Source organism: Bos javanicus, chromosome 14 (genome assembly GCF_032452875.1).
Source record: "Bos javanicus breed banteng chromosome 14, ARS-OSU_banteng_1.0, whole genome shotgun sequence".
Classification (NCBI taxonomy): Eukaryota; Metazoa; Chordata; class Mammalia; order Artiodactyla; family Bovidae; genus Bos; species Bos javanicus.
The window spans coordinates 11218566-11230468 of NC_083881.1; the positions used below are offsets into that span (position 1 = coordinate 11218566).

Consider the following 11903-nt stretch of genomic DNA (forward strand, 5'->3'; position numbering starts at 1 on the left):
TTTCACCATTGAGGATAATGTTTGCTGTGGGTTTGTCATATATAGCTTTTATTATGTTGAGGTATGTTCCTTCTATTCCTGCTTTCTGGAGAGTTTTTATCATAAATGGATGTTGATTTTGTCAAAGGCTTTCTCTGCATCTATTGAGATAATCATATGGTTTTTATTTTTCAATTTGTTAATGTGGTGTATTACATTGATTGATTTGAGGATATTGAAGAATCCTTGCATCCCTGGGATAAAGCCCACTTGATCATGGTGTATGATCTTTTTAATGTGTTGTTGGATTCTGATTGCTAGAATTTTGTTAAGGATTTTTGCATCTATGTTCATCAGTGATATTAAGAATGGGAGAAAATAATAGCAAATGAAGCAACTGACAAACAGCTAATCTCAAAAATATACAAGCAACTCCTACAGCTCAACTCCAGAAAAATAAACGACCCAATCAAAAAATGGGCCAAAGAACTAAATAGACATTTCTCCAAAGAAGACATACAGATGGCTAACAAACACATGAAAAGATGCTCAACATCACTCATTATCAGAGAAATGCAAATCAAAACCACTATGAGGTACCATTTCACACCAGTCAGAATGGCTGCGATCCAAAAGTCTACAAATAATAAATGCTGGGGAGGGTGTGGAGAAAAGGGAACCCTCTTACACTGTTGGTGGGAATGCAAACTAGTACAGCCACTATGGAGAACAGTGTGGAGATTCCTTAAAAAACTGGAAATAGAACTGCCTTATGATCCAGCAACCCCACTGCTGAGCATACACACTGAGGAAACCAGAAGGGAAAGAGACATGTGTACCCCAATGTTCATCGCAGCACTGTTTATAATAGCCAGGACATGGAAGCAACCTAGATGTCCATCAGCAGATGAATGGATAAGAAAGCAGTGGTACATATACACAATGGAGTATTACTCAGCCATTAAAAAGAATACATTTGAATCAGTTCTAATGAGGTGGATGAAACTGGAGCCTATTATACAGAGTGAAGTAAGCCAGAAGGAAAAACATAAATACAGTATACTAACGCATATATATGGAATTTAGAAAGATGGTAACAATAACCCTGTATACGAGACAGCAAAAGAGACACTGATGTATAGAACAGTCTTATGGACTCTGTGGGAGAGGGAGAGGGTGGGAAGATTTGGGAGAATGGCAATGAAACATGTAAAATATCACGTAGGAAACGAGTTGCCAGTCCAGGTTTGATGCACGATGCGGGATGCTTGGGGCTGGTGCACTGGGACGGCCCAGAGGGATGGTATGGGGAGGGAGGAGGGTTCGGGATGGGGAACACATGTATACCTGTGGTGGATTCATTTTGATATTTGGCAAAACTAATACAATTATGTAAAGTTTAAAAATAAAATAAAATTAGAAAAAAAAAAAAACCAACTAAAAATAGAACTACTATATAATTTAGCAATCCCACTCCTAGGCATATGTCCGGAGAAAACCATAATTTGAAAACATACATGTACTCCAGTGTTCATAGCAGCACCATCTACAATAGCCAGGACATGGAAGCAAGCTAAATGTCCACTGGAGGAATGGATAGAGAAGATATGGTATATATATGCAATGTAATATTACGTGGCCATGAAAAAGAAATATTGCCCTTTGCCACAAGGATAGACTTAGAGGTGATTATACTAAAAAGTTAATTAAGTCAGACAGAGAAAGATAAATATTATATAATATCTTACACACTACTACACATAGAATAATAATCAACAGGGACCTGTGGTATAGCAAAGGGAATACTAGTCAATATTCTGTAGTAATCCATATGGGAAAAAAAAGGAAAAAGAATGGATATATATATAAAACTGAATCACTTGGCTGTACATGTGAAACTAACACAGCACTGTAAATCAACTACAGTATACAATAAAACTTTAAAAATCCCAAATTTATCATTTATAGAAATTTACCAATAATTTAGTATACAGATTTTTGTACTTAACAGCAGTCACATTTTTCTAAGCAAAGTATTTAATTCAGAAGTTCAAGACATTGATGAATATAACTTCATAAAAATTTGAAATTCTACTTGGCAAGAATACTAAATAAAATTAGTATAATATAAACAACTTGGGAAATACTTGTAGCAAATATGATAGGTGAAAATGCATAAATTTCTTAAAATTCTTACAAATCAATTAACGAAAGACACTAGCTCTATATAAAATGGACAAAGGCACAAATGTTCAATATATGTTTTTAATTTGTATTTATTTTTCTAAAGATGTTAACTTCCCTCAAATCAGAGAGGTATAATGAAACAAAAATTATTTTTTTTTACAGAGTAGATATAATAAAATATTTTTGGTTTTTCTGAGACTATATTAAACAACATTCTCTCTCCCAAACTATTGTTGGGAACATTAATTAGCATAATCTTCTTGGAGGGCGACTTGACAGTATTTCCTAATATTCTTAAAACACAATTTATTTTAAAGTGCACGCATCATTTAACAACTTCACTTTCATCCTGCAGGCAATCAGCACATGTCAAAGGAACACACGTGAATCAGTTCTAATGAAGTGGATGAACCTAGAGCCTATTAACAGAGTGGAGTAAGTCAGAAAGAGAAAAACAAATATTGTATATTAATGCATATGTATGGAATCTAGAAAGATGATGAACCTATTTGCAAGACAGCAATGGAAAAATAGACATCGAGAACAGATTTGTGGACACAATGGAGGAAGGAAAGGGTGGGCTAAATTGAGAGAGTAATATGGAAACACATTACCATATGTAAAATAGGCCATGGGAATTTATTGTATGAAGCAGGGAGCTCAAACTGGTGCTCTGTGACAATGGGAAGTCATAGAGGGATGGGATGGGGTGGGAGGTGGGAGGGAGGTTCAAGTGGGAGGGGACATAAATATGCCTATGGCTAATTCATGTTGATAAATGACAGAAACCTGCAAAACCCTGTAAAACAATTATCTTCCAAATAAAAATTAAGTTTTAAAAATGTGTATAAATATACATAATACAGTTGAAAAGAATATTTTTTGATAGACACAAACAACTGCTAACTATGATTGCTCTAGAAAGGGACTGAGTGCTGGATGCAAAATTCATTATCCTTCTACAGGTATTTTTACTCCTTGATATGTTTGCCAACATACATGTTCCTCATTTTTTTTTACTTCAAAACAAAAACTAGTTATTAAAGAAAAAAAGTTCTACCTCCTCAAAAATATCTCCCAACTTAGACTGACAGAGTATTAGAAATTCTCTCTATGAATCAGACTTTGGGAAATTCCACGATCTGCTTCAAAGGCACTGTTAGAAAAAAATCCATGAAATCTCAGACTTAGCACCTACTGGTGAACGTCACATAGTAGCCACTTGTGTTTTCTTGCTCTGTGTCCAAAACTAACCAGGTCTGTCAGGAACACCCCCTACAGTGAGCCTTCTCTGTGCTTCCCTTTATGGAGCTTATCGCTTTATATGCCCTAAAGACACTTTGTAAGTCTCTAATCCACTTCATCGGAGAAGGCAATGGCACCCCACTCCAGTACTCTTGCCTGGAAAATCGTACGGACGGAGGAGCCTGGTGGGCTGCAGTCCATGGGGTTGCGAAGAGTCAGGGACAACTGAGCAACTTCAGTTTCACTTTTCACTTGCATGCATTGGAGAAGGAAATGGCAACCCACTCCAGTGTTCTTGCCTGGAGAATCCCAGGGACGGCGGAGCCTGGTGGGCTGCCATCTATGGGGTCGCACAGCGTTGGACACAACTGAAGTGACTTAGCAGCAGCAGCAGCAACAGCAGCAATCTGCTTCGTATCTGATTTATCTCTCCAGCCCCCACAGAATATCTCTTAATATTTTTTTACATTGTAAACTTTCCATAAATATCTTAATGAAAATGTAAATTAAAATTTTATTTTTAAAATTAAATTCAATGTAAGGCATGAAAGGTACTCTTGTAGCACTGCCTAGCACTTACCATGACCTACGCAGTGTTCTAAGCACTTTACATATATCTGTAATATGTAACATACATTGTTATTCTATATATTATATGTGACAATATATATATATTTACCCAGGTCGTACAGATAGAGATAGGATTTGAATCCATGCAGTCTGGCTCCATTGTGCACATGTTCTTAACCAATGCTCATCACCCCTTCCTGTCCTCAACCCTCTTTAATCAACCTAGATTCCGCAATCCATAATTACATTCCTGCCTTCTTAAAGAGATTCATCCTTCTGGCCTCTCTTGCTCTCCTGTTCTCTCTGGACAAAACCCTACTCTGGTCAAGCCCAACTTGACTGTCTTCTCAACACCTACCCAGAAAAGACAAAGGGGCAGGATGCATACACACAGCCTTGCTCATGGATCACAATTTCCATTTATAACCCAGAACTCCAAGAGGGGCCTTTTTTTCCCACCCTGCAATCCTACTGTGTCCAGGTCTTATCACTCTTTTGCTGTCCTAGAGGGCTGTATACCCCATTTTGTTCCTTACGCCCTTCTGGCCCCACCCTCCCTGGGAGCTGATGACTTTGCTTCTTATTCTCTAAGAAAAATGTTCACAGGGGCTAGGTTGTTAACATAAAACTATGCAGAATTAGGAGTAGTGCATAATAGGGAATGATGGGGACTAAAGCTGCCTGCCAAATCCAAAGCGATGGTAATGGTTAAATGCTCTCAGATCCAGGCTAGTGTAGTCAGAAAGTGTGGCCTTTTCAAGAGAATTTGAAAATTCATACTTTGATGTAAATTTTCCTGATTTTAAATATCTAGTGAACAAAAAAAGTTTTAGCAAGCTAGGAAATACCTTATAAACACCCCTTCCCCCAAGTTCATAACTCTGTAAAGAACTATGAATCAAGAAGAATCAGTCAGTATTTTAATATAATTTCAAAGAAGGCAACCAGATTTCTAAGAACAGTTTCAATTTGAGCTACCATTCATTCTCAAGAACTTTCTCTTTCAACTTCTACAATCAGTTCATGGTCCTGGAAGGAATTTAGGTCTATCTTAAACTTGAAAAAATATTATTTTTAATGTTGTGAGTATAGAGAAACCATGGGAGATAGTGTAGAACCCTGGAGCTAGTAGTAGGATTGTTCTCACTGATTGGGTACATTACAGAACACCTATAAATTTATAATTTTGTGAGCTGATACTTTTTCTTCCAGGAACAGCCAGTCTTGAAACTTAGGAGCAAGTTAAGAGAATAAATTTTTCTTAGCTCATTTTTCTCCCTCCCACATTAGCAAAGCCCAGTTGGAATTCAGAGGGCAAGGCACATCACTAATGTGATCCTTACATGCTGGCCTACCAGGGCACAGAACAGGGTGGATAAGAGTGGGGGGTGGGCTTGGGGAGGAAAATGGAAGTTCAGGCAAAACTCCACCATAAGTCTTATAGAATAGCTACTATTTCTATTCTCTTTTTATATTGAGAAAACAGACGGGTTTAATGACTTACTCAAAATCACAAACACGAATTGATAGAAATGGCTGAGCTTCATAACTCTAAAGCCTAAAAGCATTTTTCTGTCCTGTTTCTTCACCATGAAATTCTCTACGATATGTAAAATTTGAAAAAAAAATAAATCACTTAAAGAATTCAATCTGGTCTACATGTTAAATGAATTACTTATTTAGAAGAACTGATATAGTAGGAAGCTTCAGATTTACACATTCAATACATATTTACTGAGTGTCTGTGATGCTGTGTTCAAGGGTGAACAGGATATAATGTCCCTTCTTTCAGAGATAAATCTTAGAATCTAGCACAAGACAGTAAAGAAACAATATAAATACATAAGTAGAATTTTTTAATTAAATAATAAGTGCTGTAAAAAAAAATTCCTAAATAAAGCACCATTGCAGAACAAGAGGTCAGACTATAGTCCACCGGCACAATCCAGCCTACCACCTGGGTTTGTATGGTCTGTGATCTAAGAAAGGCTTTCACATTTTTTTCAATTGTTGGAAAAATATCAAAAATAGAGTGATACTTTGTGACACAAAAAAACTATAGGAAATTCAAATTTCAGCATCGATAAATAAAGTTTTATTGGATCACAACCCTGCTCATTTGTTCGTGTGTTGTCTGCAGCTGTTTTCATGCAGCTGTGATACAGTTCAGTAGTTACAACAGAGACCATATGGCCTGCAAAGCATAAAATGTTTACTTTCTGGCCCGTTCCAGAAAGTGACTGTTTGGGGTACAACTACTTTAATTTGGGTGGTCAGGAAAGACATCTTGAAATGAATATGCATTGTGACATGGATGACAGAGAAAGGGGCTTTATTCCACATTAACTTGGGTTGTCCTACAAATTTTCCTGTAAGAAATAGTCTAACAACCATTCTTCCTGTTCCAGTACACCCTGAAAGGAAAATAAATGGCAGACTTGAGCCATCATCTGTCCATAGGCCAAGTTTCCAAAATATAGAAATGTTGGCTCCAACAGAAATATTTCCAAAAGGTTATATATGAAAACAAGGAGAGGAATTATTGTTATAACACCACGGGTGAGCTTTTTCAGCCAAAGATTGCATATGTTATTTGGATTTCAGACCATTGGATAGATTAATCAGAACTCTCTATAGAAGTGTTTGAACCAAAGGAAACTTGTCCTTTCTGCCAAAAGTCCACTGAGTCATTAACAGAATATAATAAAGATTTGAGGAAAAGTTTTGGAAAAGTTGTCACAAATTCTCCACAGGAGGAACACCCATCCAGAAATGTTTCCAAATTCCACCCATATTTTAGGTGGAGACTGGGTTTTGCTGCTGTGTGATTTGAGGAAGCCTAAGGAAACCTGGCGGAGAAGGCAATGGCACCCCACTCCAGTACTTGGAGAATCCCAGGGACAGAGGAGCCTGGTGGGCTGCCATCTATGGGGTCGCACAGAGTCGGACACGACTGAAGCGACTTAGCAGCAGCAGCAGTAGCAAGGAAACCTGGTGGCTCAGATGGTAAAGAATCTGCCTGCAATATGGGAAAACTGGGTTCAATCCCTGGGTTGGGAAGATCCCCTGGAGAAAGGAATGGCCACTCCAGTATTCCTGCCTGGAGAATTCCATGGACAGAGGAGCCTGGTGGGCTATAGTCCATGGGATTGCAAAGAGTCAGACATGACTGAGCAACACGCACACAAGGAAACTTTCTTCTCTGTCGTCCGACTAATGCTTAGGAATTGCCTCTCAGACTAAGCAGAGAGAAAAGAGAACAGGCCTCCTGAACTCTGCAGGACTGCCACTTCTCATTTAATTCTCATGTGAGAGGAGAACACATGTAATTTTTACATTTCGTCTGTATGAAAACCATACAAATGTGAAATATTAGGTAATAAGAGGTAAGTAAGTATTATCATATCAGCTTTTACAGGTGAAGAAAGTGATGCATACAAAGTTTAAATACTTTGCTGAAATTTGTCAGGGAGTACTTAACAGGATGATTCCTGCATGCTGTTTTCTATTTCTCAAGGGTTCTCTGTTCCTTATCAGTTCCTATTCTAAGAATGAGTAAAGCTGCATGCGGTTCTCAAGACTGAGGTCATGAAATGAGACATGCAGTGACCCTTTTCAGCATCAGTGACCTTGTATGTATTAGACTATCGATATTGTGGCTATTGATAAAATTTCATCCTGTGTAATAGCTGAGTAATCATCTTTCTAAAGATATATAAGCCTGCATTTCTGCTAATAAAGCACATTTGCTCCATCAGAGCTTGGGTCCCCATGTCTGTCTTTCTTTCTCTCTCTCCTAGGCTGATTCTCTGGAGCGCAGAGACCTGTCTTGCTCACTCTCCTGCCTGGGCTTCTAAGACTTGCTCAAGAAAGATGCCCTGTGCCTTCACCCCCCTTGAGAGGGGGCCCGGTGCCTTCATGAGAGACGCAAGTCCTATGTCAAGGACCTGATTGGTTCTCTGCGTAAACCAGGGAGTATCAGCCTCTTTCTCTCTTTCACTTTTCTTATCATCACCTCTGGACTGCCAGTTCCTGGTCCATTAAAGGACCCCAACAGAAATTCATATGACTAATACGTGAATGGCTGAAATATGAATCCTGAATAAACGATAATTCAGAGATTGTGGTAGTGATCATAAACACACACACACACACACATGACACTGCCAATGCCAATGTCTGTTTCTTGACACACGGGAAAATAAGCTTAATCTTTCAAAGCATAGGCTTTTTAGTGAACCAAGCCTGGATTGAAATTTCAGCTAACAAACCAATGTGAAAATTCATTTAATATCTTAAGTAACTTTTAGCAACTTCATCTATAAAAACTATTTTTAGCATGATTTATCTCTTATCCACCTTTACTGAGTGACTTTATCTGCCTATTCATAATTTACCTTTTGCTGAACACATTCAAGCTAATTTCCTTAAGACACAGTAAGTGTAACAAGTGAAATATTAAAAGACCAACACCAAAATAGACACATAATAGACAAAAGATCCCAGGAGAAGAAAAAAGGTGAATATTGAATATGCTAATACAAAGACAAAGAGGAGAGGAGATTAAGATGACAGAGTACGAGGATGCAAAATTCCCCTCCCTCCCCACAAACATTAAAAATACATCAATATGTGGAACAATTCTCACTGAAAACTAATGAGACTGGCTGGAAGACTCCTATATGACCAAGGCTGTAAGAAAGACACACACAGAATTGGGTAGGAAGAAAAGATAAGTGGTCAGATCTGGAACTGCCTCTGTGAGGGGGCTCAGATCAAAAGGGCTATAATGTGGGCAGAGCCCCTCCCTGAGGAGTGAGCTTTGCCAGCCACATATTGGGATCCTCCAGAAGACAGGTCCCCTTGGCTGGTTGGAGGGCCACCAGGACTAACATCAGGGCTGGAGGAAACCAGAACTCCACTCATGAGGAATGTGCATGCTTGCTCCTGAAACAGGGTGGGAAGGGTGGATGGAGAGTTCCTCCAGTGGCTGCCTGGTTTCCCCTGACTGACATGGCACATGCTCCACCCTGAGCTCACTGACCCCTCTAACCCTGCTTGCATCACAGCACAGTCCCACACTGGGGCGAAGGCTTCCACATCCTAGGTGAAAACTTGGCCTTGAGACAGAGAGGTGGCTCAGACCCAAAGCCACATCTGTCTGAGCAGGGCAGGGACAGTAGTATGGGTGCTTACACATGCAACACATCAGAAAAAACCCAGATCTCTTTCTGTGGCTGGACCCCCTCAGCCCCTGTCCTGACTTGCACCAAGAGCCCACACAGGCACCAATGCCTTGGGGTACAGTTCCACTCCAGGATGAGGGCAGCAAAGGCTGAAGGAAGTCAGCTGTGAGGGACGAAGGAAGCTCAGACCTGCAGTGGTATCTTCAGGAGCCAGGTGGGTGCAGCCATTACTGGTGCTTAGACAAGCAGTGCGTTGAAGCAGGCTGGGTCTCTGACCCTAGCTGAACTGCTGCAGCCAATGCCCCAAGCCCCCACGTTGCATGCCCACACCACCCATTGCTTCAGAACTGTTCCCATTTGGGGTGAGGATGTAGGCACTGAGAGGGAACAGAGCCAGCTCAGCCTCATCTCTTTAGGGCTTCTACTTTGGCAACATGGGACCTGTCTCCATCCCTCACAGGGTGATGATGGCTGTTGAACAGAGGGGAAACCATATCAAGCATACAAACATTCACATTATAGGGGTCCCAGAAGCAGAAGAGAAAGAGAAGGGGGTCAAAAATGAATCTGAAGAAATTATGGCTGAAAACTTCCCAAATGTGGAGAACGGAACAGATATCCATGTGCAGGAAGCACAGAGGGTCTGAAACATGATGAACCCAAGTATAACCACACCAAAAATACTGCAATAAAAATGTCAAAATTTAAAGAGAGAATTCTAAAAGAAGCAAGAGAAAAACAAAGTCATATACAAGGGAACCCTTCTAAGGCTACCAGCTAATTATTCTGCGGAAACTTTAAAGGTCAGAAGGGAGTGGCATAATATACTCAAGGTGCTGAAAAGGAAAAACCTGCAAAACTAAGATACTCTACCCAGCAAGATTATCATTTATAGTTGAAGGAGAAAGAATTTCTCAGATAAGCAAAACCTGATAGTTGATCATTGCTAGACTGACCCTAAAAGAAATGTTAAAAGTTCTTCTCTGAGTAGAAATTAACAGCTATAACAAGATGGAGCTATAGGAAAGGAAAAATTCCACAAAATTAAAATATAGTAAATGCTGAGAACCAACCATTTAAATAAGCTAGTACAAAGACTAAAAGCAGACAATTGACTACGACTATAATAATCAGTAGAGGAATAAACATGAAGATGTAAAACCAGAAAGTAGACAAGGATGCCCCTCTCACCACTTCTATTTATTGTAGTATTGGAAGTTTTGTAGTCCTAACCACAACAATCAGATAAGGAAAAGAAATAAAAGACATAGAAATCAGAAGGGAAGAAGTAAACTGACATTATTTGCAGATGACACAATACCGTATATAGAAAACTGAAACATCTTCATCCCAAAACTACTAGAATAAACAAACACAGTTAAGGTGCAATATACAAGATTAGCATACAGGAATCTCTTGTTTTTCTATACACTAATAATGAACCATCAGAGAAAGCAAGAAAACAATCCCATTTATAATCACCTAGGGAAAAATGATGGAGAAGGCGATGGCACCTCACTCCAGTACTCTTGCCTGGAAAATCCCATGGGAGGAGCCTGGTAGGCTGCAGTCCATGGGGTCACTAAGAGTTGGACGTGACTGAGCAACTTCACTCCCACTTTTCACTTTCATGCATTGGAGAAGGAAGTGGCAACCCACTCCAGTGTTCTTGCCTGGAGAATCCCAGGGACGGGGGAGCCTGGTGGGCTGCCGTCTATGGGGTCACACAGAGTTGGACACGACTGAAGTGACTTAGCAACAGCAGCAGCCGTAGGGAAGAATGAAATACCTAGGAATGAACTTAATCAAGTAGGTGAAAGATCTCTACTCTGAATACTCCAAACCATCGATAAAGGAATTTGAAAATGATGCAAAGAAATGAAAAGATATCACGTGTTCTTGGATTGAGAGAATGTTGTTAAAATGTCTATATTACCCAAAGCAATCTACTGATTTAATGCAATTCCTATCAAAATATCATGGCATTTTTCACAAAATGAGAACAAATGATCCCATATCTTTTATGGACTACAAAAGACTGAATTGCCAAACCATTCTTGAGAAAAAAAGAAGTAAAGCTAGAGGTATCATGCTCCCTGATTTAATATTATACAGAGGTATAATCATCAAAACAGCATGGTAGAGGCACAAAACCAGACACACATTGATCAAAAGAATTAAAGAGATCCAAGAAATCCAAGAAATAAGCTCACACATTTACAGTCAATTAATCTATGAAAAGGAATCTAGAATATATAATGGTGAAAAGAGAACTCTCTTCAATAAGTAATGCTGGGAAAACTGGACAGCTACATGTGAAACAATGAAATTAGAACATTTCCTCACAATACGTACAAAAATAAACTAAAAATGTGTCAAGGACCCAAATTTAAGACTAGAAACCATAAAACTCCTTGAAGAAAATATAGGCAAAACAGTCTTTGACATAAAGCAATATTTTTTTGATCTATCTCCTAAGCCAAAAGAAAGAGCAGTAAGAAACAAATGGGACAAAACTAAAAGCTTTTGCACAACAAAGGAAGAATAGATGAAATAAAAAGACAACCTTCCGAATGGGAGAAAATATTTAATATTTCAAAATGATGTGACTTGTAGTAGTTAATATCTTCAATATAGAGACAACTCGTACAACTCAGTGTGAAATAAAAACGAACAACCCCCCAAAAAAATAAGCATTAGAGTAAAGAGGACATACGGAGAAGGCAATGGCACCCC

At 39.0% G+C, this 11903-nt stretch overlaps 1 long non-coding RNA gene across 4 annotated transcripts in view; it reads left to right on the forward strand.

Moving 5' to 3' along the window:
* Positions 1-5868, forward strand: part of LOC133260338 (uncharacterized) — a 591714-nt gene extending 585846 nt beyond the window's left edge. For all 4 annotated transcript variants that reach the window (XR_009740759.1, XR_009740761.1, XR_009740760.1 and 1 more), the window contains one exon: positions 2522-5868. This is a non-coding gene — a long non-coding RNA (uncharacterized LOC133260338). The remainder of the gene's footprint in view (positions 1-2521) is intronic.
* The last annotated feature ends 6035 nt before the right edge of the window (positions 5869-11903 follow it).